Below are 16349 nucleotides of genomic sequence, written 5' to 3' on the forward strand. Positions count from 1 at the left end.
CAGGAATCGTGTGTGTCGATGCATGTGAATTTTACACTAATATGTATCGATGCTCAATGCGTATGTATCGATGCACAGGCTGACTCAAGTAGTCATGTATCGATGCAGGTGTCGTGTGTATCGATGCACAGAGTTTTTGGCTTTCCATGTATTGATGCATGGTTCGTATGTATCGATGCATACTGAACAAGAATTGTTTTGTGATTAATCACAGGCTACATGTATCGATGCAAAGGGTCATGTATTGATACATACTGACATAAAATGCATTTTAATTGTTATTTTAAAGGAAATTTTCAATGTAGGCTTATATGTGTGGTTATGCAACAATAGAATGGGATGAATTACAAAGTAAGAACACAAATATATCATGTAATGCAATGCACAACCAATTTGGATGATGATCACACAATTTGCTATCATTAAAAGTTAATTCAAGTTAAAGAATTCTTTCACACAAAATAGATTTGAGATCGGGTTATCATCAGATACGTGTGAAAACTGAGGATATTCAGAAGACTGCTTTCAGAACAAGGTATGGACATTATGAGTATTCTGTAATGCCTTTTAGTGTGACTAATGCGCCTGGAGTATTCATGGAGTATATGAATAGGATTTTCCATCCGTATCTAGACAAGTTTGTTGTGGTGTTTATTGACGATATTTTGGTGTATTCGAAATCCGAAGAAGAGCATGCTGAACATTTGAGAGTGGTTTTAGAAGTTCTACGAGAAAAGAAGTTATTTGCTAAACTGTCTAAGTGTGAATTTTGGTTAGAAGAGGTTAGTTTTCTTGGTCATGTGATTTCAAGAGGTGGTGTTGCTGTTGATCCTTCTAAGATAGAAGCGGTATCTCAGTGGGAAGCTCCGAAGTCTGTTGCTGAGATTCGAAGTTTCCTTGGTTTGGCTGGTTATTATAGGAAGTTCATTGAGGGATTTTCTAAGTTGGCGTTACCGTTGACGATGTTGACTAGAAAGGGGCAAGCGTTTGTTTGGGACTCAAAATGTGAAGAAGGTTTCCAAGAGTTAAAGAGAAGGTTAACTACTGCTCATATTCTGATATTACCGAGTCCGTCAGAACTATTTGAGGTTTACTGTGATGCTTCATTGTTGGGTTTAGGTGGTGTGTTAATGCAGAATAAGCAGGTTATAGCTTATGCTTCGAGACAGCTGAGGGTTCATGAGAGGAACTATCCGACACACGATTTAGAGTTGGCAGCTGTGGTTTTTGTTCTGAAGTTGTGGAGGCATTACTTGTATGGGTCAAGATTTGAGGTTTTCAGTGACCATAAAAGTTTAAAGTATTTGTTTGATCAGAAAGAGTTGAATATGAGACAGAGGAGATGGTTAGAGTTTCTGAAGGATTATGACTTTGGGTTGAATTACCATCCGGGTAAAGCAAACGTAGTGGCTGATGCATTGAGTCGGAAATCATTGCATATGTCTATGTTAATGGTTAAGGAATTGGATTTAATTGAGCAGTTTAGAGACTTGAGTTTGGTGTGTGAGAGTACTCACAATAGTGTTAAACTGGGAATGTTGAAGTTAACGAGTGGTATTCTGGATGAGATTAGAGAGGGTCAGAAATCTGATGTGCTTTTGGTTGATAAGTTGACTCTAGTGAATCAAGGTCAAGGTGGTGAATTCAGAGTTGATGAGAATGGTGTTTTGAAATTTGGTAATCGGGTGTGTATTCCGGATGTTACCGAACTTAAGAAGAGTATTCTTGAAGAAGGACATCGTAGTGGCCTGAGTATTCATCTTGGGGCTACGAAGATGTATCATGATTTGAAAAAGTTATTTTGGTGGCCGGGAATGAAAAGAGAAATTGCGAGTTTTGTTTATTCCTGCTTGACTTGTCAGAAGTCAAAGATTGAGCATCAGAAGCCGTCTGGGCTAATGCAACCGTTGGCTATTCCAGAGTGGAAGTGGGATAATATCAGTATGGATTTTGTTTCTGGTTTACCGAGGACAATTAAGAATTTTGAAGCTATTTGGGTGATTGTCGATAGATTGACAAAATCGGCTCATTTCATTCCGATCAGAATGGATTATCCGTTAGAGAGATTAGTTGAGCTGTATATTGAGAAAATTGTGAGTTTGCACGGTATTCCGTCGAGTATTGTTTCGGACAGAGATCCTAGATTTACATCGAAGTTCTGGGAAGGTTTGCAGAGGGCTTTGGGAACTAAGTTGAGATTGAGTTCTGCATATCATCCGCAGACTGATGGTCAGACTGAGAGGACGATTCAGTCACTGGAGGATCTTTTTGAGGGCTTGTGTTTTGGAAAAGGGAGGTGCTTGGGATTGTTATTTACCTTTGATTGAGTTTACCTACAACAATAGTTTTCATTCGAGCATTGGTATGGCACCGTTCGAAGCTTTGTATGGTAGGAGATGTCAGACACCTTTATGTTGGTATGAGTCCGGTGAGAGTGTTGTGGTTGGACCGGAGATTGTTCAACAGACTACGGAAAAGATTAAGATGATTCAGGAGAAGATGAGAATTGCTCAGAGTCGTCAGAAGAGTTATCACGACAAGAGAAGGAAGTCACTTGAGTTTCAAGAGGGGGATCATGTGTTTCTCCGTGTTACTCCGATAACTGGAGTTGGTCGAGCTTTGAAGTCGAAGAAGTTGACACCTCGATTTATTGGTCCTTATCAGATTTTGGAGAGGATAGGGGAGGTAGCCTATCGTATCGCTTTACCGCCGTCACTTGCGAATTTGCATGAGGTTTTTCATGTGTCTCAGTTGAGGAGGTACATTCCTGATCCGTCGCATGTAGTCCAAATAGATGATGTACAGGTGAGAGATAACTTGACTGTTGAAACATCACCTATGAGGATCGAGGATCGAGAGTTGAAGCAGTTGCGGGGTAAAGAGATTGCTTTGGTAAAGGTAGCTTGGGGAGGACCAACAGGTGGCAATGTGACTTGGGAACTTGAGAGTCAGATGAAGGAGTCTTATCCGGAGTTATTCGCTTGAGGTATGTTTTCGAGGACGAAAACTCTTTTAGTGGGGGAGAGTTGTAACACCCCGATAAAAATAAGATAATTATTTAATTTAAGTTAATATTATATTTATTAATTTAATTAAATAATTGGAATTATTGGATTATTATCATTATTATTATTGGAATAATAATTATTGGAAAATATATATAAGTTGGAAATAAGAAAAAGAGTCCCATTTGGTAAAGAAAGGGTTTCACGTGAAAAGCAGAGAAGCGGCTGAAAAGAGGAAAAGGGCAAAGAGACAGAGCAAGAGGAAGAAGGTTGGATAAGAGAAAAGCTTGAAGCTTAAAGATTCGCCGGATTAACTCAGGTAAGGGGGGTTTATCGTCGTTTAATGGCTATTATGGGTTAACATGTAATGGGTAGTGATGAACCGTTGATTTGACCCTAATTGGGATGTTGAATGCTGAAAAATTGTGTTGGATAAGTTGTGTTAAAACTGAAATTGAATCTGTAATTGGATGGGTAGTGATTTTCCGAAAACGTAGCTTCTTACGGAATTGGAATCGGAGGTCCGGAAGTCCTCCAACGGCGGAAAATGCGGAGAATTCTGCATTCTGCTTCGTGTTAGCGCAGGAACAGCTTTCTGTCTTGCGTTAACCGGTTAACCCAGGGTGTTAACCGGTTAACACTGTTATGAATTGTGAAAATTTGTTGTTTTGTCTGCGTTAACCGGTTAACCCAGGGTGTTAACCGGTTAACACTGTTGTGATTTCTGAGAAATTGCTGTTCTGTCTGCGTTAACCGGTTAACCCAGGGCGTTAACCGGTTAACACTGTTAAAATTGGCCAGGAAGCGTGTTCTGTCCTGCGTTAACCGGTTAACCCAGGGCGTTAACCGGTTAACACTGTTGGAAATTGGAAAAATTGATATTTTAATGTTGTGAACATAATTGGTGATTGGCCTATATCGGTGTGTGATATAGTAGGGATTATTTCCCGTTGTTTTGAGTAGGATAGGTATTAGTAGAGTGTGCTAATACTGTGACTGAATTATTTGGCATGACATAATATGATTATGTGATAAATATGCTGATGATGTGTGAAAATATGCATAATGTTGTGAATGTATATATTATGTATGTAATTGTGGATGGACTGTTTTATGGCTTAGAGTGTGAGCATATGTCCATTGTGGATTGTTGTTGATGTTGCATGCTAGGTGATTTGGCATAGCATAATGTGGCCTTTATGGTGGTAGCTAATTCCCATGGTGAGGAATTAGTGATGTTAGTCATTTTGGACTGTTGTTGATGTTTGTATGCTAGGTGATTAGCGTGCATAGCATGGCCCTTGGGATGGTAGCTAATTCCCATGGTGAGGAATTAGTGATGTGAGTCACTAGGTCTCAAATGAGTGGGACTAGTGAGCTTGGTAGCCGTACCTGGATTTGGTCGGTGAAGTTGAACTATATGTTCACGAATAGTCGGTACCGCATGCATGGAGTCTCATTGCATAATGTATGTATGGCGTATAATATGAATGGATATATTCCAATATTATACGTGTGTTTTGTGTTGGTGTTGAGTATGAATTGAGATTATACGTGTGCCTTATGTTGGTGTTGAGTATGATGTTTGAGTTGATGTGCCGTTACTGAATGTGTGTTATGATTAGGGTGATGAAATGTGTTAAATTACTTAACATTGCATGATATTTTATAATGCTTATTATATCGATTGAGGAACTCACCCTTACAACTATTTTTCAGGTAACGAGCAGTGATTGAGTAGGAGCTAGTGCTTGGAGTCTAGTGTAGTTCCTTAGTGGGTCATGCTCTGGTAGATGTAACATCGGGATGGGATGTTTTAAATGTTTTATTGTTGGTTGTGAACCAGTTTACATGTAATATGCTACATGTTTTGCATGATTGATTTAATCTCTATCCGCTGCGTATTGTGCAAATGCTTTATGTTTTGAATTAATAAAAGAGCATGACAGTTATCATGGTGTATGGTGTGAAGTAATTGTGTGACACCCTTAATTGCATATTTACTCTGATCGATATATGTTGTTATTTTAATTAAACTTTTGGGGTATTTTAGAAGGGTGTTACACATACCGAACTGCAATTTCACGCGATAACTATTGTGCATCTCCACAGTGGTGAATCTTATGATCGATGTGCATGAAGTCCATACGGATGCGTCTTCTTCATTGATTTCATGGTCATGATCCAAATTTAAGTATGGACGTCAAATGAACTGAAATGTGAACGTATGTTAGATTATAAATTTGGTAAAAGAAATTAACAAATTATTATAAAATAATTAGGTTATTATCCATACATCTGTCGATCGAAGGTGATCCAAGAGATTACGATACTGGGTAATACAGTGTCTATGACATCTGTTATAACTCATACCATGTGCCGACCATCTGGACCATAAAGGTAAAAATATTAGTCAGAGATAATAATCGGTAAAGTAAGTAAATATATACCATTTTAAATAACTTATTTTTGTGCATACGGGAATGTGAAAGGGTTGTTGTTGACGGGCGCTATGGACGGTAGTTTTGACCAACCTCATGCTTGGAGCAAAACAACACATCCAGAAAAGGTAGATGTGTCTTCATGTGAATTTCCTAAAGTGTTTCCTGAAGACATCAGTAATTTGCCTCTAGAGCACGAGGTAGAGTTTTCCATCGATTTAGTACCAGGTACGAGTCCAGTGTCAATGGCTCCTTATAGAATGTTAGTTTTAGAGTTGGGTGACTTGAAGAAACAGTTGGAGGAATTGATGAGAAGAAGTTTGTTCAACCAAGTGTTTCTCCGTGGGGCGCACCTGTGTTAATAGTTAAGAAGAATGATGGAAGTAAAGATTATGTGTTGACTACATGCAGTTGAATAAAGTGACCATCAAGAATAAGTATCCACCTCCAAGAATTTATGATTTGATGGATCAGTTGGTTGGTGCATGCGTTTTTAACAAGATAGACTTGAGGTCTGATTATCATCATATTTGTGTTAAACCAGGTGATATTTTGAAGACAACATCCGGGACAAGATATGGTCATTATGAGTATACTGTAATGTTATTTGGAGTATATAATGCGCCAGGCGTGTTCATAGAGTATGTGAATCGGATATTTCCTCCATATTTAGATGAGTTTATGGTGGTCTTCATCAATGACATTTTGATATATTCGAAGTCTTATGAGGAACATGTTGAACATCATAATATTATGTTGTAGGTGTTGAGAGAGAATAAGCTTTATGTCAAGCTATCCAAGTGTGAGTTTTGGTTTGAGGAAGTGAGTTTCCTTGGCCATGTGATTTCAAGTGGTGGAATTTCTATAGATCCTTCTAAGGTTGATGTTGTATTGCAGTGGAAGACTCCAAAGTTTGCTACTAAGATTCAAAGTTTCCTTGGCCTAGCTCGTTTTTATTGCAGGTTTATAGAAGGCTTCTCAAAGTTAACACTGTCACTGACTCAATTGACTTGAAAGGGTCAAGCTTGTGTGTTGGATGTTGCATGTGAAGAAAGTTTGGTTGAACTCAAGAAGAAGTTGACATTTTCTCCCTTTTTTTTTGTTGAATCCAAGTGAGTCATTTGTTTGATATTATGATGCTTCAAAGATGGGTATGAGGGGTGTGTTGATGTAGAATGGTCATGTTGTGACTTATGCTTTAAGGTTGTTGAAAGTTCATGTGAGGAATTATCCTACGCATGGTGTGGAGTTAGCAGTTGTAGTTTTGTGTTGAAAATTTGGAGACATTATCTTTTTGGTTCTAGATTTGAGGTGTTCAATGACCACAAGAGCTTGAAGTACCTATTTGATAAAAAATAATTGAACATGAGGTAGAGAAGATGGTTTGAACTTCTGAAGGCTTATAATTTTGGTTTAAGTTACCATCCTGGTAAGGCTAATGTCGTTGTTGATGCATTGAGTATGAATTCTTTGCACATGTCAATGCTTATGGTTTAAAAGTTGGGATTGATTGAGAAATTCAGATACATGAGTTTAGTATGTGAAGAAACTCTTAACAGCGTGAAGTTGGGTATGTTAAAACTGACTAGTAGTATTCTTGACGAGATAAGAGAAGGACAAAAGATCGACTTGGGACTGATTGACTGGTTAATGTTGATCAATCGAGGTGAAGGCAGTGACTTCAAGATTGACGAGAATGGTGTGATGAGAATTAGAGACGTAATTTGTATTCCGGATGTGTTTGAACTTAAGAAGAGTATTCTTGAGAAAGGACATCGTGGTAAGTTGAGTATTCATTCAGGTGCGACCAAAATATACCAAGACTTGAAGAAGATGTTTTGGTGGCCAGAGATGAAGAAAGAGACTGTTAAATTCATATATGCTTGTTTGACTTGCCAAAAGTCAAAGATTGAACATTAGAAGTCGTTAGGTCTGATGCAACCATCGAATATCCCAAACTAGAAATGGGATAGCATTTTGATGGATTTTGTAATAGGTTTGTCGAAGACTTTGAAGGGATGCAATTCAATTTAGGTGATTGTGGATGGATTGACCAAATCAGCTCATTTTATATAGCTGAGGATCAATTATCCTTTGCGGAAGTTGGCTGAATTATATATTGATGAGATTGTGAAGCTGCATGGTATTCCTTCAAGTATTGTGTCAGATAGAGATTCGAGATTTACATCGAGGTTCTGGGAGAGTCTACATGTTTCTTTGGGTATTAAGCTGAAGTTGAGTTTTGCTTATCTTTCCGCAGACGGATGGTCAAACAGAGAAGACTATCGAGTCTTTGGAGGATTTGTTAAGGGCTTTTGTGCTAGAATAAGAAGGTGCTTGGGATAGCTACTTGTCGTTGATTGAGTTTACCTACAATAACAATTTCCATTCTAGTATAGGAATGGCACTATATGAGCGTTGTACGTAGGAGGTATATAACACCTTTGTGTTTGTATGAGTCAAGCGAGAGTGTTATGATCGGACATAAGATTGTTTACCAGATGACTGAAAAGATCAAGATGATCCAATAAAAGATGAAAGCATTGCAGAGTCGTCAAAAAAGTTACCTAGACAAGAGGAGGAAAGCACTTGAGTTCCATGAGGGAGATCACATGTTTTTTAGAGTTACGTTGGTAATTGATCTTGGTCGAGCTTTGAAGTCTCGAAAGCTCACTTTGCATTTTGTTGGTTTGTATCATATTTTACAGAGGATAGGAGAGGTGGCTTATCAGATTGCTTTGCCGCCGCCGATTGCTAATCTTCATGATGTATTTCATGTGTCTCATTTGAGGAGATACATTATGTATTTGTCTCATGTGATCTAGGTGGATGATGTGCATGTGAGAGATAACCTAACTGTTGAGACATCACCCATACGGATAAAGGATCGGGAAGTGAAGCAGTTGCGTGGTAGAAAGATTGCCTTGGTGAAGGTAGTGTGGGGAGGACAAGTTGGTAAGGAGCATGACTTAGGAGCGTGAGGAGCAAATGAGAGAGTCGTACCCAACTCTATTTTTCGTAGGTAATATTTTAGGGCGAAAATTTCTTAAGTGGGGGAGAGTTGTAACATCACATTTTTTATTAGATACTTTGTTATATTTTAATTGTTTGAATTATGCATTTTGATGATTTATTTTATGGTTGGGTGTTGGCGGGTTATATATCCTTGAGTTAGGGGTATAAAGAGATGATAGAAGTGAGTAGAATAATTTAGAGTTATTTTGGTAATTAAAAATAATATTTTTTATTTTTATATATTAACTAGTGAAAATAGAATAATTTGGTCAAATATGAGAAATTGAGAAAGTTAGTGGGAAGAAGGAATAAGAGATCATTAAGTTTAGGCCAAGTTGGTGATTTGAAAAATTTTACCTTGAAAATAAAAAGTTAAGAAGAACCTAGGTTTAGGGAGATTTTCACAGTACGTGACATTTGAGAAAGAGGAGCAAAGAGGGAAGAGGCAAGATGATCAAGGGAAAAGAGTGAAAGTTCCAATTCAGAATTTCGTAAGGAATTCGGGTAACGATGGGAAATTATTTCAATAATAAAGGTATATGCATGAAAGGTAAGGTAGAAAAGTCCTTAAACTTCAATAGGGGGCGTTTGGGATTTTACTAAATTCTGAATTTTTATGATATCTTGATGTTATATGTTGTGATTATTGATGATTTTCGTGCACTATGTGTGACTGTATTTTCTGTTTTGAACATTGGGATAATTTCACCATTGTTGAGAGTTTCAAAGGTTTATGGAATTGATAAAGTTATGAATTATATGATTTAATTGATTCCAATATGTGATAAATCGTAAATTTGATGTTTTAATCATTGAATAAATGTTGGGTTTCTAATTCTGAGATCGAGACTTTTTACATAATCGAAATCGGAGACCCATAAGGCCTCCAACGGAGAAAAATAAGTTTTTAGGATGTTCTTCGAACCTGTAACCGGTTACCGGTCTGAGTATAATCGGCTACCACTTGAAAAATAGGTTTTTGGACTGTTCTTGAAGCCCGTAATCGGTTACCGGTTTGCGGTAATCAGTTACCACTATTACATGAAAAATTTAGGAAATTGAAAATGATGTAACTTGAACTTCGTAGCTCCATTTGACGTGCGATTCAAAGCGTTAGAAAGCTAACGCATAATACTATCTCATGGTGATGCCTTAAGATGCTGAATATGATGTATTTAATATTGAATTAACTGGTAATGCATTATTATTGTATATGCCTTAGTTGTTATATGGAAGTTATTTATGTGAAAGTTGCAATTATCGATTTTATGTGTTTTGTTGGTTGTTGGTTACTATTAGCTGCTGTATGATGTTATTTTGATGTCAATTGCTAATTTATCATGATTTTAATCAGTATGATGTAGTAACTGATGGATTATGAATATATGCCAATGATAAATGATTAACTAAACATGAATAATTGTTGTATGACAATAATGTTGTTATGTTGGTGCTACTATAATGATGTTATTAAGATGATTATGTTAATGTTGTTGTGTTGGTGTTTTTATGATGACAATATGAACATGATGAAATTATGTTGATGATGTGGTGTTGATGTTGGCATACACGGTCAAGAGTTGACTGATGTGGATGTGTTGATGTTATTGTTATTGTTGCATGTTTGGAGTCATGCATCCATGTTGTCGGAGCTTTGGTTCTATTTATTTGGTGAGCCTCGATTCTATGATGATGGGTCGGGTGTGAGTAAGTAATTCCTATTCTAAGGGATTAGTGAAGTGTTACCTATGGTGATGGTAGCGATTTTGGTGTGCTCTGGTGCCAAGAGGGAATCGATCATATGATGGGGATCATGGAATAAAATGAACTTGAGTGTTCATATTTTGTACCACATGCATGTCGAGTTGGTGTTTAGTACATTGCATAAGTGTTGCATTTATATTGGTTGTGTATGATGTTGATGATAATTGAGAAGTTATTGTGTATGATGTTGATGATGATTTGGGTGTGAGAATTACAATATGTTGTTGTGAATGATTATGTTGAGTGCAATCTATCTTTCATGTTATGCCTTTTATAATTGATTATAATTTCTCACTCATTATGTTTGAATGTTGCCTTTACATGGGCATCATGCAAATACTCAAGAGTAGCTTTGACTAAAGTAAGTGGAAGGATAGCTCTTGAAGTGACTTCCATTAGTTATCGTTTATTTAATAGGGTCTTGCTCTGATCATGTAACATCGGGATGAGAATAATTCGTGTTAGTTTCACTTGTTATTTTTTGTTGGAGTTTTGATTTTATGTTGTTGAGCGTTGAACAATATAACTCTCTTGTTTGTGTTTTTAAATTTGAAGTAGAGTCTATGAGACTAATGATGTGAGTGTTATTTGTTTGATTGTGTTGTTTTTAACTGATATTTAATTAATTAAAATTTTAGAAAATTATCTAGGACCTAAAGCCCATTTCATTGCAAGATATATTTAACTCTAAAAGACCAACTTCCATTCCAAACCACTTATGCAATACACTATATTTGATCAATCTTTATAAATATTTCCATAATACAAGAAGAAACTAATGTGGAACTTTGCAAATGCGTTACTGCAACATCTATCTAGGATGAAATATAGATGATGCATTTTCGTTGTAAATGCTTTACTGCATCACCAACGGCATCTATGGCAGTTGGACTGTTCTTTAACCCAAAGGAAGGAAATAAAGATTTATCTCCATGGTTTATGCTTCAATCTACCTATTCGCAAAAGGTTTTTATCTTCATGTAGTATTGACCAATCTGTAAACCTCATTGCAGTTTTATCTTTTCTATTTATTTATTGAGTATTTCTCATTGCAAGACCAATGCTCAATTCTTTCATGTGAGCAATTGTTCTAATTTCTAAGTAGTTCACAAAATACATACCTTATTTAATGCAAGTCTTTTACTTTGATGCTTACAAGTAGTATTGCAGAATTACAACAATGTACTAGTATTTGGGCAAACCAAATATTCCTTACATTTGTCGTATTAAGTTATAGCAGTTAAATTAAAGATATAAATAGGAAATGTTTATTTACAACATTAGTGAAACATTGTCATGATGTTAACATTTGTTCCTAAATTTCAATTATTTATATTTTTCACTGTCTAATGCTTAAATTTGGAATATTATGCAGGAATTGGTGTTGGAGGAATCTCATCCTCTAGCTGTTAAATTATCATTTTCCATTAGCTTGGGTCTTCTTCCTGTTACTTTGTTTATGAATATCGTTAGTTGTGGAATTCGAAACTCTAGACTTCCAGAAGAAGAGGTTGGTGACCTTGAAAGTAGTAATAAGAAATGTTGCAATAAAGAAAGGTAGATGATGCATTTTTTCGGTTTTGCAGGTTTGAGTATCAGCTTCAGCCTAACATGATGAAATGTTGCAGTAAAGCATTTTCAAGGTCCCACATCGTTTTCCTCTTGTATTATGGAAATGTTTATAAAGTTTGATCAAATATAGTCTATTGCATAATGTCGCACACGCGAAAAACAACCGGCGGGAAAAGACACAGAGCCGCCACCGCGCGTTATTTATCCCAAAGGAGGGAAAGGAAACGCTCGAAGTAAACCTGAAAAAGGGAAAGGAATGGTCTTACGACCAGAGATTGCTAGGTACGGGAGTCGGTAACACAAGGGGAAGGTATTAGCACCCCTCACGTCCGCCGTACTCGACGGGATCCACACTCAAAAATAATAGAATAAGGTTGCTAACAAACTGCTCAAAAATTGCACACACTGGAACAATAAACAAGGTGAAAGAGGACGGAGAAAGCGGACTCGGCAGGATGTCGCATCCTGGGCCTACGTAGTTTGTCAAAAACAAACATCAGAGTCAACGTAGTTCGGGGAAATGGGGAACGTGCTCGCTAGGATATCACATCCTATGCATACGTATCTTCCCTAACCAGAGTAAGAATCAGAGCACTCGTATCTCGGCTAATGCACGCTGAAACAAAACGCTGAGACGTCAAACAACACACAAACGGAAACGGAATGCCAATAAATGGGCTTACATTCGACTCCGAACAAACAAACGCAAACAGGAAACAGAATGCCAATAAATGGACTTACATCCAACTCCAAACAACAAACGCGAACAGGAAACAAAATGCCAATAAATGGGCTTACATCCGACTCCAGACACACACGAAAGGAAAAAAGAGTCTCGATTGCAACGAGGGCAAGAGAAAAGGAAGGTCTCGATCGCAACGAGGGCGAGAGAAAAGAATCGCAATGAGGGCGAAAACCAGCAAGGATTAAATGTTAGTCGTCAGTCAAACTCGACAAGACATTGCATCTCGTGCCTACGTATCTCATCTGAACATGAGAATCAGAGTTGCCGTAGTTCGGCTAAACTATTTCTATTTGTTTTGTGTTTTTTAGGTGAACGACGTTACTACGCAATCTACCAGATGCTCGACCTTTGGAGACTTACTCACCTGTAGTAAAAGGAGTCAATGTGTCCTTAAGAGAAGATAAAGTTTATTTGTATTTTAAGAATGCTCACGCAAGAAAGGAAGTCCTAGACGAAGGAACCGTGCTACCTTAATTGACATACAAACGAGAGACTATACGAAGTCTAGCAATCTTATGGGGATACAATCACACCATGCAAAAACATACAACATGAAATAAACACACCAACAAGGGGCTCAAACATCAAAGGGTAAGGCTTTAGTCAAGGGGTCATATCAACCTCGACAAACAAGTCGGGTGTTAGTCAAGAGGGGTCATATCAACCTCGACAAACAAGCCACCTGGAAGGGTATCTGAGGGCTCTTAACCACTGACATTGACCATTAGGGTGAGCAGATGAAAGGTAATGAGGATAAGACCTCATAGCTCTTAACCCGGGCCTGGGTGAGCTTGAATCAATGAAGACGTGGGGATCCAGAATGAGGGACCCTACTCCATTGGACTGACTCTATATATAAGATCTCGGGTTAGGTTCAAGAGCATCAGCACGTAGTACAAGCATAATGAACGACTCAACGACTAACAGGGGACTGATTGCTAGTCCCTTCTATCTGTCAATTGCCTTTTCACTTAGGAGGACTTAACAAGTAACATGCCTCGACAAGGAGGTCTTTAGCACAAATATAAACAAGCACAATCATTGCCTCTTAAGGAGGACTTCAGCCAAATGCCTGCCAAAAGAAACGACAGGGCTTCCAGACTACATGGAGTTAGAGAGTGATTACCTATGTGGTAAACCAACCACAAGCAAAGCAAAGCTCAAGCAATGAGCTAAAAGCGACTAATGTACCTGTACAAAAGTCAAACAAGTCAATATTGTATTCAGACAAACCAAACAGACAATCAACAGTGGGACATTTCCAATATATGCACAATACAAGTCCTATGTGTAAACAACTCAAGTGAGTTCATCACCAATGAACCTACAACACAACAAAGGTTAGTGGACAAAGTAATTTGCATCTCAAGTAATGAGATCACATCAACCACTAGAGCTAATTGCTTGAACCTGAAATACAAAGCTCAAAAGGTGAGTACAAACCACTAGTGCAAAGACTAGGGTCAAAGGCAAAGCAAAAAGTCAAAACAGAAGTCAATATTCCACATGAAGCACATTTAATCAAGCAAGAACATGTCCTAAAAAGGATCAAGCTCAAATCATAAGGCAAAGCCCTCACATGCACAAGATAACACAAAGGCACACAATGGTGTTCACAATTGGACATCAAGAATAAAAATCCCATATTAAAACAGAAATGAATCTAATGATCATGAAAAAAATTATGTGCACACAACATGTTAAACACAAACATCATACCAAAAATTGGAATCATAAGAGCTCAATTGACATGCATATGAAAATGAACACAAGCAACACCCAAATGTGTGACACACATTGTCACACCATATATTCATGTGTCCAAAACAGAGATGGAATATGCTAAAAATGCCAAACAAAAGCCAAAAGATCATGTCACATGTATAGAATAAGAATGTCAAATTTCAAGGCAATTGGATCAAGTATTAGCATTTCACAAATCAAATAGCACATCATGTCATTTTTGCATCATGTTCAAACAACCAGCACATTCAAAATTCCAGCAAGGCACAAATCAAAAAATAAATGTCACAAAATAATAGACATTAAAATGAACATGTGGAAAAAAGAATGGATTAAATTGGACTCATATGCTATTTTTTATGATTTTTGTAATTTGATGTAAATAAATGGAAATAATGGAAAACATGTGGAAAATGTTATTTAAAAATGAAATTGGAAACTGCTTCAGCCATGGTTCGAACTCAGGATCAACAGGTCAAGAGAAGCACTCCATAAAACAATTAAAGCAATTCAAAACAATCACAGGCAAGGATCGAACACACGCCATGCAGATCACAGGCGCTTCAAGTAAAAACAGATGAAATCTACAAAATAACAATGCCAGGATTCGAACAGAGGTTTCAGTGGTTATAGGCGCGGCAGGCACAACACGCAGCATTTTGGTTTGGAAAATAAAATGGAATTGGAATTTCAAACATGTCATGGAGCGGATTCGAACGCAGGACGCATAGGTTATGGGCGCTTCTACAGTAAAGCCCTAACGCACGAACCAGAGGCATGTGGTATTGTTCCAGGACGGTGGAGGACGGTGGTTTCCACCGTCTTCTTCGTTGAGTTTGGCGGAGCAACATCAGAAAAATTTCCAGAATCAAGCATGGCATATATGGATCGAAAGATCTTTTCACGTAGAACACGAATCCAACATTTATTTGATCTAATTCTTAATAACAAGCACGGATCGAGTGAAAACAGTTTGCATACCAAAAGTTCAAGTTCATATATCTCATGCAATACTTAGCCATTTCAAAATCTAAAAGCATCAGGATCATCAGCATTGAAAGTTCTACCTAAACATGGCAATAGAATGAAGAATCATGAGATTCGAAATCCAACCTTCTTGAAGAACAGAATGATGAAACAGTGGATTCAAGCTCCAGCAATGTCCAGATCTTCTCCTCAACTTGTGTATTGAAGCTTTATGCACGAATTATCAGCTGAAAAGGCTTGGATCTTGCTTAATTTCAGAACACCATCTTCATCTTCAAGCTTTGAGCATGCATGATTCTTGACCAAATCCACCAATCCAGGCCTTGATTCCTACTAAATGATGATCAATGAACACGAATATGCAAGAAAATGGATGTGTTATATGAAGAATTTTGAAGTTTGAATTGAGAGAAAATTTGGAGGGAAAAGAAAATTCTAGATCTAGAATGTGTCATCTGAGCAATTCTGTTACAATTAAGCTTTTATACCATATGTTAATCAAGTTGTAATGATAATTAGGCATTGGCTAATGAAAGATTAACAAAATATGAAGTGTGATGCAAAATTGGTAAGTGCACCTTATGCATGGCAAAATGGACGTGAACAGTGCCATGTGAGTGTGTAAAATCATTTAAAATCAGTTCATGAACACAATTGGATTGGAATTAAGCATGTATGATGCACCAAATTTGAATTAGGCATTTTCCCTCCAAAATACTCATGCATGGACAAATGATCACGTGATGTTGTTTCATGCAATGCAATGATGGATTTGGAAAATATAGGTCATGAGAAGCATTTTGCAAAAAGGGTGACTCAATTTGGAGTTTTGGATCAAAAGTTATGGCATTTTGAACTTCCATGCACACTTGGTGATCCTTTGCTCATAACTTCTCAACCCTTCATCAGATGCTCATGATCTTGGACTTTTTGAAAAGAGGAGAGAAAGATATTCAACTTTCATGTTCAACAAAAATTCATTTGAAGCTTCTTTGATGTTGGAAAGTCAAGTTGAATGTGGTCCAAAAACTTGCCATTTTTGGAAACTTGAAATTACAGGTCACTTTCCATTTTTGG

This window comes from Lathyrus oleraceus, chromosome 4, assembly GCF_024323335.1.
Source record: "Lathyrus oleraceus cultivar Zhongwan6 chromosome 4, CAAS_Psat_ZW6_1.0, whole genome shotgun sequence".
NCBI lineage: Eukaryota > Viridiplantae > Streptophyta > Magnoliopsida > Fabales > Fabaceae > Lathyrus > Lathyrus oleraceus.